Source organism: Phasianus colchicus, chromosome 4 (genome assembly GCF_987193195.1).
Source record: "Phasianus colchicus chromosome 4, bPhaCol1.hap1.1, whole genome shotgun sequence".
Classification (NCBI taxonomy): Eukaryota; Metazoa; Chordata; class Aves; order Galliformes; family Phasianidae; genus Phasianus; species Phasianus colchicus.
In genome coordinates this window covers 49678530-49691259 of record NC_143439.1, presented here as the reverse complement: position 1 = coordinate 49691259, position 12730 = coordinate 49678530, and positions in this window count along the sequence as shown.

Sequence of the window (12730 nt, the reverse complement as noted above, 5' to 3'; positions counted from 1 at the left end):
GCCAAACACAAGGCAGAATTTGTAAAACAGGAAAGGCTGCCAGATCTAAGAGGGTGCATCTTCACACCTTTCAAAAGCATAGTTGGAGTGAGCTTCAGCATGGAGGAGAACCAGACCAGTGCTCAGTGCTCTGCTGAGGGATGGCAGTTGTTTGTAACTGTTTTTCACAGGGCACTTCCATATGTCCTGCACTTTAGAGGAACAAAGATCTGTGAAAGTCACAAATGACCTTCATGCTTATGCATAGTTTTTCCTGAAGAGTTAAGTGGCAGATAATGCTAATGAAAATGTAACCAGATGCCCAAAATTCAGTTTCACCAAAGCAGTCTGTGTTGTATCATGTCTCTGAGAACTGAGAATATTGCAAGAAAATGTCTTTGGCAAGCACAACAAGGTATTTTTAAAAGTCTCACTTATAAGATAAGTGGTGCTGGATTACATCTGGACTTTGTTAGCACTCCCTGTTAGGAGTGTGCTTTACTCCCTGTCTATGCACCAGGACCACCTGCTGGAGGCTGCTTGCAGCAAGTTGCAGCCTTTCCTGCTGTCACAATGCAGATGTGGAACTTCCCTGCAGCAAGAGGAGTTATCAACATTCACAGAATCATAGAACAGTGTGAACTGGAAGGGACTTTTTAAGGCCATCTAGTCTAATTCCCCTGCAATGAAATGAAATGAACAGGGACACCTATAGCTAGATCTGGGTGTCCAGAGCCCTGAACCTGACCTTGGATGTCTCCAGGGATGGGGCACCCACATCTCTGAGCAATCTGTTCCAGTGCTTCATTACTCTTATCATATAAAACAATATTCTTATATCCAATTGAAATCTCCCTTCTTTACCCTTCTTCTTGTGGCATTATCTGAAGTTCAAATGCTACTGTCCAGAAATAGTTTATATTACTCCTACAGGCTTCAGGGCCATTGACTCCCATTGGTTCCCCGTCTCCCCCCAGTGCTCTCTTGGACACAGTACCGGTCTGACAGCCCATGGGCAACTCCCCCATCACCTCAACCTCACCAGCACTTCGCTTTGCAGGCACAACGAGCATCAGCATCCTTTTGTTCATAAGGAGCTCTCGCAGGCCAGACTGCTGAGCGTGGAGAGTTTCGATTCTGGGTTGCCGGATTTACAGGAAGAGCATTTCGGCCTGTCCGAACCCCAACGCACCCCTAGAGGGCACTGCCGGACTCCTTTTGGAGCGGATTGGCTCCGCCGAGCGAGAAGAGATCGCGTCTCCTCCCAGCTCACTGGGAGGGCACCTGGGGCCCCGCTTAAAGGCACTGACTTGAACAGCACTCACGTGTACCTGCGCAACGTGCCGGCACCCAGCCCACACCTTCTAAGGATTTCGTGAAATCCACTTGAAAGCACAAGTTTCTGAATTAATACATCAGATGAGAAATCAGATTTCAGTCTGGATTCTTTTCCATGCTTCTGTATACCAGAGTTTGGACAACGGAGATACAGGTGGTGTGACCTATGTGTTCCAGTCCCAATATTTTCCCATGTGTCAATACCATGAGGAATAGATCTCATTGAGAAGTTCTCCTGTCCTTCAGCAGGCTGTTTGATTGGCCTCAGAAAAATACAGATGCTCCTGTCCTAATGGCAAATACAAAGCCTGCTAAAGTAATAATCAGGCTGTTCTGAACACAAAGGCATATCAAGAAACAGTCCACGGCTTCAGTTTACCCAGACTGCAAACAATGCAGCGTAACACTGTGGCCATGATGTGTCACAGAGCTGCAGCTGCCAGTCCAGGTTCTGCAGGCACAGCCCACATCTGTGCACACACTGAAAGCAAGCTCTGAAGAGGCACAGCAGCTTTAGCAGATTCCAGGGATTTGCTATTGCTGTTTGTTCCAAAAATGAGCACATCTCCTCCTAATAAATGTTGTTATGCAAATACAACTCAGTCATTTCTACATGAGATTTTAATTCATTCAAAGATGCTCATTTTGTAGTGTATGCAAATTTGCATAAGTAATTCAGCAAAAGCAGGAGCAATCTTTTATTCTTATCACTTCTGACATTTTAATCAATGATTTATGTCTTATTCTTACATTTATTAGCCCTCTCTCAGAACGCTAAGGCAGATTATTACACACTGATATTTCCATACATATACAAAGCTCATTAAAACTCTCTGACAGAGGGATGGCCAAAGTACAGGAATGGAGGCAAGGTGTTTGAGGTGTGTGCCTTCCCTTCTCTATAGGTTGGTTGCACTTGTTTGACTAACAGCTTCACTGTGCCACTACCATCCCAGCTGTACAATAGAGATAGCATTACCCTAATGCAGAGGTGAGGCTAACGGGAGTGTTTCAAGCTTTTTGAGCTCCCCGACTGGTAGCTCCTGTATAAACATTCCTCTGGTCACAGAGAAAATTAATGAGGTACAGTCCTTTGTAACAGAGATATTATCCGTTATTTCTAGTTTTTCTGGCTCTAAAAGGCAGGTGAGAAATGGCACCTTCTTATTCCAGAGATTACCCCTTGTAAGTATTCATCATCACACACTGAGGTTTTTTTTTTTTTTTTTTTTTGCCAAAATACAGCTTTCACTGCTATTTCCTTCCTCTAACTCTTCTAGCTGTGTATATCTGAAAGACTAAACTAGATTTTATTACCTCTTGGGCACCAAGAGCAGAATAATTTATCTAGTTTCAGTGCTGATGGTCAATGTGCTGTGATTCTCTGGAGAGCAGTTGAGCTACAGGGATGAGTGGGAATGGTCTGGCTGTGACATAGAATGACTGAGGAGTAATGTAAAGGCCTGGTTTAACCTCCAAGACCTTTACATCTGGGAGGAATTAGTGACTAAGAAGTAAACAGCTTGAATCACAGATCCCATTTTGAGTCTGAACAAGGTCTCGCTTACTTGCAGTGAGAGAAAATAAGAGATTTTTTAAAAGTATAACTTCAACTTAAAGTGTGCAGTGGTAGGGTGAGAGGGTGGTGTTAAACAAAAAGAGGAGAGGTTTAGGTTAGTTATGAAGAATTCTTTACTTGGACACTGGCCCAAACTGCCAGGGGAAGCTGTGGATGCCCCATGGAGTCCTTAGAGCTGGAAGGGACCTCTGAGGGCCATCTAGTCCTATTCCCCTGCAGTGACCAGGGCCTTATCCAGCCTCACCTTGAAAGTCCCCAGGGACAAGGCATCAACCACAACATAAGGTAGTATATTCAAGTGACACACCATCCTCCATGTAAAAGACTTTTTCCTTATATCTAACCTAAATCTACCCTCCAACCCCAGAGCTGTTCAAGACCAGTTTGCAAGGGACCCTAGGCAGCTTGATCTAGTGAGTGACAGCCCTGCCCACAGCAGGGGGGTGGAACTGGGTGGATTGTAAGATCCCTTCCAACCCAAACCACTCTTACACTACGAGTCTATAAATCTGGCCCTGCAATTCTCTCAGAGTTAGAACCTTGCTCATGTGATTTTTGGAATTACATTTGTTTTCATACCATGTGCAATAAAAGCAGCCCTAGTGGAATCCAGTTCCAACTTCCAGAAGCGTAAATCTGCTGATGATACTTGTGAAAAGCAATACTCCAAGCATGTTTACACTTAAAAATGAATACTGTCATCTTGTACTTTGTTCATGGAACTGTGCATTTGATAAATGTACCATCAGGTTCTCAAAGAATGCATACCTACATGAGAAATGTTATTTGTTACAAATGCTGTCATGTCCATTGCACACTCTATAAAGAGAAAATTTCTAGAGCAACCTTTCATAGAACATACAATGGCTTAGGTTGGAAGGGACCTCAAGGATCATCAAGCCCCAACCCCCATGCTGCATGCAGGGCCACCAACCTCCATATCTACTAATACTAGACCAGGCTGCCCAGGGACCCAGCCAACCTGGCCTTGAACACCTCCAGGTATGGTGCATCCACAACCTCTCTGGGCAGCCTGTTCCAGCTTTGAAAGCTCAATTCAAACTCTTCAACAAAGTAATGTATGAATTGCCCATACTCATACTCTATCTTACATCCCTTGTAGGAGTAAATCCATGTGACTACAATTACCACCACAGCTGGTCAGTTGTCCCAAAATAAGGATGATTGCCATAAAAGACCCAGAATATACACCTGGATATCTTCACTGTAAAAAAGTCCAGGCTTATGAATAATTCACTCAACTCTTTTTGTGGGTCTGATGACTGTCCAATATGCACAGCAATTGTTGATGCCATGCTGTCAAGCCCAGGTTAATAGGATAAACAAGGATAAACAACTGGCATAGCAATTTTCTAAGAACAAGTAATTAAAATGATACTGCTGGCAAGCAGTGTAACACTGCAAAAGGGCCACTGCTGAATGACTCTCCTGAGTATAGAGAGTGCTTGGTTTCTACTCTGCAATTTCTCTCATTTTTGGCCATGAACCTAACATTATTCACAGTACTTTCACTTCGGGGGTTTTTTTCCCCTCAAGAGCCAGAAATGTCCTACAGCGTGAACACCAAACTTTCCCTCAATGGGAAAAAGAAAAACAAAAGATTTGGACTATGAAATATGAAGTGCAATATCATTTTGACGTCTGGGTCAGACACCAGCAGACATTTTCAGTCAAGTGTGCATGTTCTGAGCTTTTAATTTAACATGAAGTCCCTGAGCAACACACAAGCAACATGTTCTGTGTTGCTCCCTCAGCTGCTGATTCACAGACACCATCAGCCACTCCAGCATCTTATAAAAACTGGATTTTTCAGGTTTGATGTTTGCCAGCACCCCCACAGGTCCAGGCAATTTCTTTTCTGGTCGTAAGTGCTATTTGCCCACCGAACCTCAGGGCTTTTTTGTGGTTTCAGAAATAATTCCACTAGAGACCACGACTGCAGACCCCATAGGGTGTAGCCAGCATTTGTTTCACCTAAATCATAGCTTTAGGATACATTTTCTTCAGAATGGACAGCTAATTAGTTTAGTTACGTTTGTCTGAGAGTGTCAGATTTGGTCACATTGTCACTGGTAACCAAGGAAGCTCACAGACTGTTCTAAACATCAGTAATCACACAAATAACTTTCAGATATCTTGTTCTTTATATACTGACTTTGCCCCAAAAGAGTTATAACAAATGAAGTGTCACTCTGTTGCAGTGTGTTTACATCTAGGGCATTACCCTATGCACAAGAAAACCTACACACTGGTAGGAAAGACAATACAGGCTACAGTCTCAAATACAGGGGAAAGTCATAGATCAGACACACCTTGACTACAGTCAACCCCTCTGAGGTCTGGCAAGCTTGTACCAATCAAGTTACTTACAGTACTCTTGGCAGTTTGGCTTTGACACACATCAACCCTTACTGTTTCATCAAATTGAGTTGTGTTTTTTTTTTCCTCCTACAGAATTTAGTAGGTTTATTTTTGTTTTACAAGTTTTCTTTCAGCATTTGAAGTGTCTCAAAGCATGAGAGTATGCTGACTTTACAGCTACCACCTACTGTTGGAAGATCCAGTGACTAACTGCTCTCTATTCACTTTCTCCATGCTACTCGCAGTTTGCCTATATCCTCACTCTGCTGTTCCTGTTCCATGCTACAGAGCTCTGGTCTGTTATTACTTCTTATAATGGACATACTCAATCTGTTTACCCATTCTTAACATTATGCTCTTTGTTTTCTAGTTGTCCTGTTGTCTTTCTGAGCATCACTTCCAGCACACTGCTATTTATGTGTCTACACCTCATAGTTTGCTAAACTGCTTTGCATCCTTCACCTTTCTCCTAACAGATCCTAGTATTCAAGAAATATTACTTCTACACCATCTAATACCCAGATGTCAGAAATGGACAAACCAGCAATAATATAGCAATAATATCCCAAGGCAGTCTCAATGTGATTATATATATAAAGTTCACTGATCTGTATACAGAGAAATTAAACCTGTTTCTTCAAGAAGGTCTACTATATAAAGTATAATTTCAGCTACTACACAAGAATATGAACAGACAAGAGATATGAGGTTTTGTTGCCTTTTTCATTCAAAGCTGAGGTACAGACTACTGAAAAAATGGACAAAATATCAGACTTCTGGTCTGCTACATTTTTCTACCCTCTTTCACATTACAACTCATTCCAACATACGGTCAGTAAAAGAAAACATATATTATGACATCAGCAAATTACTCATCTGAGCTCAATAGCTCTATTTTTATTATTATTGATTAAAAATTAGTCTGAGGGCTGTTGAAATGCATTTGCATGACAAATTTTGCACTAGGAATGCCAATACTTGCTGTTCAATAGTTCTGCCTTCAGCTTATCTAGTACATCATCCATTAACAGAGGCTTCTTTGTGTTGCACTATTATGAAGCAAAGAAATGCACCTTGGCAGCAGGCATATCTCAGTGTCACAGGGATAAGTGAGATTAGAAGAAATGCTAACTTTAACTTAAAGACCAATGATCCAAGAAGATACATGTTTACAGACTACTTGATAGAAATATTGTGCTTTGCACATCAGTGCTGCATCATGGTGTTTGTGTTGGTGTACATCATGAAAGACTTCAAGAATGATCTGATATGGAGGTCTTTAGAAAAGTCTGTAAAATTGATTGATAGCTTTTATCTCTAGGGTTGTTAGAGCTGTTGTATTGTGTAAAAAAAAAAAAGTGCAATAGTAATATAGAAATTCTTTGCTCAATGAGCAGATGAGTTGCATCTCAACACATCACATCTTTTGGAAGCCAGATTCTAGCTAGTGAGAATAAAGTTCCTTTGCTTACCTAATGCTATAAAGAGGTCTTCCACAGCCTTTCCAGCAGCCTCCAATCTGCAGACTGTCAGACACACTTAACTATCCAGCTTCTGCTGCAGCTGGAGCAAAAGTCTGGCTAATATCTGACAGAGAAGGAGTTGTCATGTAGATTATGGGTGATGGAGTGAGCAGAGAAGAGGCACATAGAGGAAGGGACCCATGATCCCCAGGATTAGATAGGCAAGGTTTGGTGCTATCTCCATGGTAGCTAGCACAGGGACCACCACAACCCAACCTCTAACAAGCAGAAATAAGTTCACTGATGTGATGTTTCTTGGAATCACTGTTTCTTTATGCTTCACAGAACATTGGTAAGTGCCTGCCTTTTTACTTATGAATGCACCAGGGACAAGTAAGTTCTGGTTTCAGACCCGTATCCTCTGAGGTCACAGAACTGATTAGACTCTAAAGGCTTGCTGCACTTTAAGACTGTCAGGTATTCTTTCATTGTGCAGTCAGCAAAACATTAAAAAAAAAATCATGGGTATATATCAAACGTGCCCTGAAAAAGTTTCGGTCCCAAAGAATATTCATTAAAAAATAAACAACTAATTGGGGCTTTAATTGTCAAGCTACATGAAAATGTGCAGTTTTTAAGTATTGTTTCCATCATTAATAAAATTAGCAGGACATGCTCTGTATTTGTGTAACAATTATCTCCCAGTTCCCATTTTGTTCCTCTAGATCATCTTGCTTCAAGTATTCTGTCTCCATGATTTATAGCTAGACCTGCTCTGTCACCATCTGCTCTGCTATCGCTGAAGAAAGAACAAATCCCCGGAAGACATTACTGTCCAGAATAAGAGTCACAGAAGCATCCACTGCACATTCAGCCAAACACTGACTAATGGAGAGCTAAGCTATAATAAAAAAAATCCCTTCTTTCCCATTCACTACAGTTCAAATCCATATAAAAAAAACTTAGTGGAACTCAGCTATCCTCCTTGGGGATACAGGTTACCATCTGTCTGGTTTCCAGTGGTACATTTAAAAAACATTTGTCCCATTTTCATAGAACATCCCACTGCACAGCAACCTCTTTAATATCTAATTACACAGCGTTATGTATCACATATGTCACAACCAGAATAATTTGGCCTAACTTCCTACTATGTAGTCTAGTCTGCTTTGCTATTTTAAATTAAGTTATCCAAACACCTACAAATCCAAAATTATGCCTCTAGCTAATGTAATTAGAAGAAAAAAGTAAACATTGAACTGCCCAAGGAATATTTTCAATTTAATTTGTATAGGATTTTCATTTCAAAGACAAGCCAGAATATAATTTAAAATTTAATGTACTTATTGCATAAAAAAGAATAAATTCAAGTTCATAAAGGCAAACAAGAGAACATCAAAGATCTTCACACATAAAACCATGACAGCTACCCATAAAACAACACACAAATGCCAGAAACATACAATGAAATCTTCCCAGCTGGCCCCAGAGAGCAGGCAGTCAAAGAAGAACATCTTCCCAAAACACACCTGCTTGGGGTCCTCAGTGTAGAGCTCACCCAGCTCTGCAAGGACCTTCTCATTAACTCCACTAAGCCCAGGCACGGCTGGGAGAACTCAAAGAAGGCCTGGAGAGGCAGGTACACTCTACTGTAGACCTGATCAGCCTATTGGCCATGTCTCTGAACACCTTTATAATAAATTATGATCAGGGCACAAATTCAATGGAAGCATGATGATTGCAAGTGCACACAGAATCACCTGATAGCAAAATCCCACGGGAGTCCCACTGGGACATTCCTTAACCCAGACCAGTAGATTGCACCACCTTGCCCAGATGTGCTGTACTTCTGCCCAGCTCCCACATGGACTATGCTCCAGCAGTGGAATCTCTTCTACAAAGACATGTCTGTGTTGCTGGAGTAGAGAACAGCTTAGGTGGCTAAATTATATATTAACTTGAGAAGCTAACTCTAATGCCTTGAGCATGAATGACCTTTACATACAATGTATGACAGAGCAAAGGAAGCTTGCATGCCCTGGTTGCACATTACAAGAACAATTTTCATGTTAGAAACAACCATAACAATGTGGGTATTGTCTATCCCAAGGCTCAGAGGGAATGTGCAGGGCTGGAGGCACACAGATAGTTGGAACTGCCCAATTTGAATCACTTTGTAAATGACTTTTTTTTTTTTTTTAAATGTTACTGATGTTAAACTGGGATTGGGTTGGGAATTTACAGTAGTAAGTGTCAGGTTTTACATGGAAAATGATGCTATTTACAAAATGGACACTAAATTCCCAAGAACTACAACAAAAGGAAAGTTTATAAATCACTTAAATTTTAGAGAACTTGTTCTGTTCTACAGAAATCTCCATAGGGCAGAAAATGCTCTTTGTAGGAAAAGCTGCACAGCCATCACATAACATTTCATTGTACTGCTGAGCTAGTCAATGAGATTTACGAAATATCCAGACATTGATACCAAAGCCTATCCTCTAACTGTTCCCAACGGTAATATTACAGTATCACGAGCAGTTAGCTAGGAGAAAAATCATCTGACACCCATGAAACTTTATCTACTGTTTGAGGACAGATTACCCAAACAAGATCAGTCCGACACCAAAGTTACCTTGGAGGACGAATCCTGAACTCTACAACATTCAAGTCAAAATCTGAATGAGTAAAAGAAAAGCAAGCAAGCATCATGACTAAGGAGACCTTTCATTTTAAGTTTATGATCAGTGGACATTTTACCTCTCCAATTGGAAATAAATACAAAAGGAAAGTGATCTCTATGTCTTCTTTCCTGTAACTTTTCACTTTTTGCCAAGTCAGAACTTGCAACTTCGTGCCTAGATCTTCATATAAACATCCACATTTGAGCACACTTGTTCATATTACATTTGTAATTTCCAGAGCAATGATGGTTGTATTGAACATACAAAACAACCCTCCATTTATGGCTCGTTTTCGCATGGGAGTGTAAGTAATTCAATAAAGACAAGATTTAACAGTTCATCCCCCTTCTCATCATGAAATTAGCCAGGACAGCTGGTGGCAATGCAGGCTTCCCATATAATAACAAGATAATAGCCATAAGTTTTACACACAAAGACTGTTTTTGATGTCCCTGACCTATACAGGGAGAGAGAATCATCTGCAAAAGAAAACTGAATGCACCTAATATTTCATCCCTGAGCAATGGAATACACTGCAACATTCTTTGCTTAAATCTGAAATGTTTACTAAGATATTAACTCTATTTTATGACCACTGATCAATGTACCACAGCAAATCCACATATGTAATCCTAGAAAAGAAATAATATCAACAATAATACCAATAATAATGAAAATAACAGCTGCAATAAATTCAGTGTAAGAATCTGAGATACCATTAAAAACTGTAAAATATGAAGGCTTTTAAAATTATTTTCAAGACGGATAATTGTTTAAATGTCTTAGTTTTAATAGAACTGTTCCCAACTAAATAAAATGTCCCTGCTGATACCACTGATAAAATCTGCTTGGTTTGTTTATAAGAGGGCATTGGGCTGAGTCTGCAAAACTCAAATGCAACTTTGATTACAAACTGGCAGGATAAAGTGAGCTGCATTAGTAAAAATGAAGCTGAGTATTTCCATTTTGACTATGCCAAAGACTGTAATTACCCAAAGCATGACTGTAACTCCCAGAGCATATTTGTTGGAGGGTGTGGGAACAAACTTATGAAGTCTGAGCACGTGGTTCAGAGCGTGCTGCTGAGAGCACCTGGTGACTGGCTTTTGACAAGAGAACCGCCCATATTTAGTGTAACAGACAGCTCTTCAGGGCAAAGACCTCACAATTCACTAGCAGAGAGTTTTGCAGAAAAGTTTCTTGATACTCAGTCTGAACTCTTAAGCACTTGGTGTAACAATGATTAACCATACTGCATATTAAAGAATGAAGCAGTTTCAGAGCAACTAGCTTTTCACAGAAATAGGATTTTATAACTCTTACCTAGGTTAACCTACATGGTGTGCAGCTATTTCACTCCTTGGTCCCCTAAATAGTAGGATTTGCAATAGCTCTATTAATCAAAGTGATGGAAGAACGAAATGTTTACACTGTGCCAGGAAGACATCAAATCAATATCAAAATCATAACATTTTTAGTTAAAGCAGTTTATCTGGACTTTGGAAATGTTTAGACTACACAGCTAAAAGTTAGAAACCAGACAATTGAATTAAGCCGATTACAAATGATCATTAATTAAGACTGACATCAATAATCTCGCATTGAAGAAATTTCTAGGACACTGAGCCAAAAAGTCTAAAAATAGCCAAAGGAAGTTCCTCATAATTCATCATTAATTTCAACCAAGATAAGGTCTCTGGAAGGAGCCAAAGGTGGGAAATACAAGGGACTGTAGACTGCCTGTGTAGTAACACTTATTTCAGTTCTGAGAGAGAGGCTAGCAGGACTCAGCATTCAGCTCATTTAGGACTGATTTCTATGACCAGATGAACAATACTTTAACGCTGAGGCTGCTATTTATTATTGCTGCTGTTAAATACTGAGATGCTAGTTAACTACCAAATCCTGCTGCTGGATTTGGCTGTGCTAGGCTGCGTCTCAGTACGTATTGATGCCAGCCCTTGTTCCACCTAGCTTTTAGTCTAAAGCCCACCTTCTTAGTACAGGAAAAGAACAATCAGGCTGAAAATAAGTAAATAAGAAAATAAAGTACCAAACAGCACAATGTGCTCAGTTCATCACCATCCAGTAGCAAACACCTCAGCAGCCAGATCATAAGAAGATGCTCTGCTGAGCCCCATGGATTTTCAAGGGATAACTCCAGTCCACAAGGCACAAGCAGAAGCTGTAGGTGTCACTCCATCTACTTTTGCTTTCTGCAACAGTTACCAATTTATTTCATTAAGGCATCTCATGCAGTACTCTCAGCCCATACTGTGGATGGCAGAGCACAGTTCTGTCCTTGGCATCTTTCCTTGACATTTGCTGGAAAATTACTCAGTGAACAGCAAAGACAACATCCGAGACTATATTTGAACATTATTAGTTTTGTATCTGAAATAGGAGTATGTGTTAAGTGCTTGCTGTAAACTGCAGAGTATCATAAATCCTGTTGATTTTTGTAGGTCAGATCCCAGAAGAAATCTGAGCAAAGAGACTGAAATGCAGATAAGGAGAAAAAATTTCCTCCGGCTGTTATATGTAAGAATAACAAGTAATACTTAGAAGTAAAGCTAGTAATTCCCCAAACACGACTGCATTCAGCCTATGCAAATATTTCAAGTGAAATTCAAAAGCTAAATATTTTAAGTCAATATTACTGCTCTCCAAAATAAGTAACGTGCTCACTAAAAAATTTCATGAATCTACACAAAGTTCGTCACAGATTTAGTCCTTTAGGCCTCCTATATGCAGTCTATACTCGTTTCACACTCAAAGACATCCTCCTACTCAAGGTCAGTAAGAAACATAAAGAGACCTTAAGTTAGGCAGGTGGGCAACAGAGGCAATGAAGTGCAGTGCTCATTGATACAGTGTAATTTAGTTTAGAAAGGCAAACCTAGGCTTCGGCTTAGACACTTTCCAGGACCTTTAGTTGACCATATTATTTCAGGAAGAGGGCATTTTGACCAGACATCTGCTCAGTGTTTGGCTGCTGTCAAAAAAAATCTACCAGCAAAGTATTTTGGACAGGGTATTAGCGGGCCTGCTCTCAGACTTGAGTTAAAGCCAGTCCCCAGTTATTACTGAGCCACAGTTTAGAACTCTGACATATCAGACTCCCTCAGATAAGACTTCTTTCCTACACATCAATTTTGTTTGGGTAAAACTCGGTGCTGTGCACTTCAGATCAGAAACTGCAAATATTTCTTCTGCATGCCTCACTTACAGCTAGAACAAAGAATTTGATTCTCAGCCTGTTAGCTCACCTCCATTCACCGTCTGGATTATCATAACACAGATCT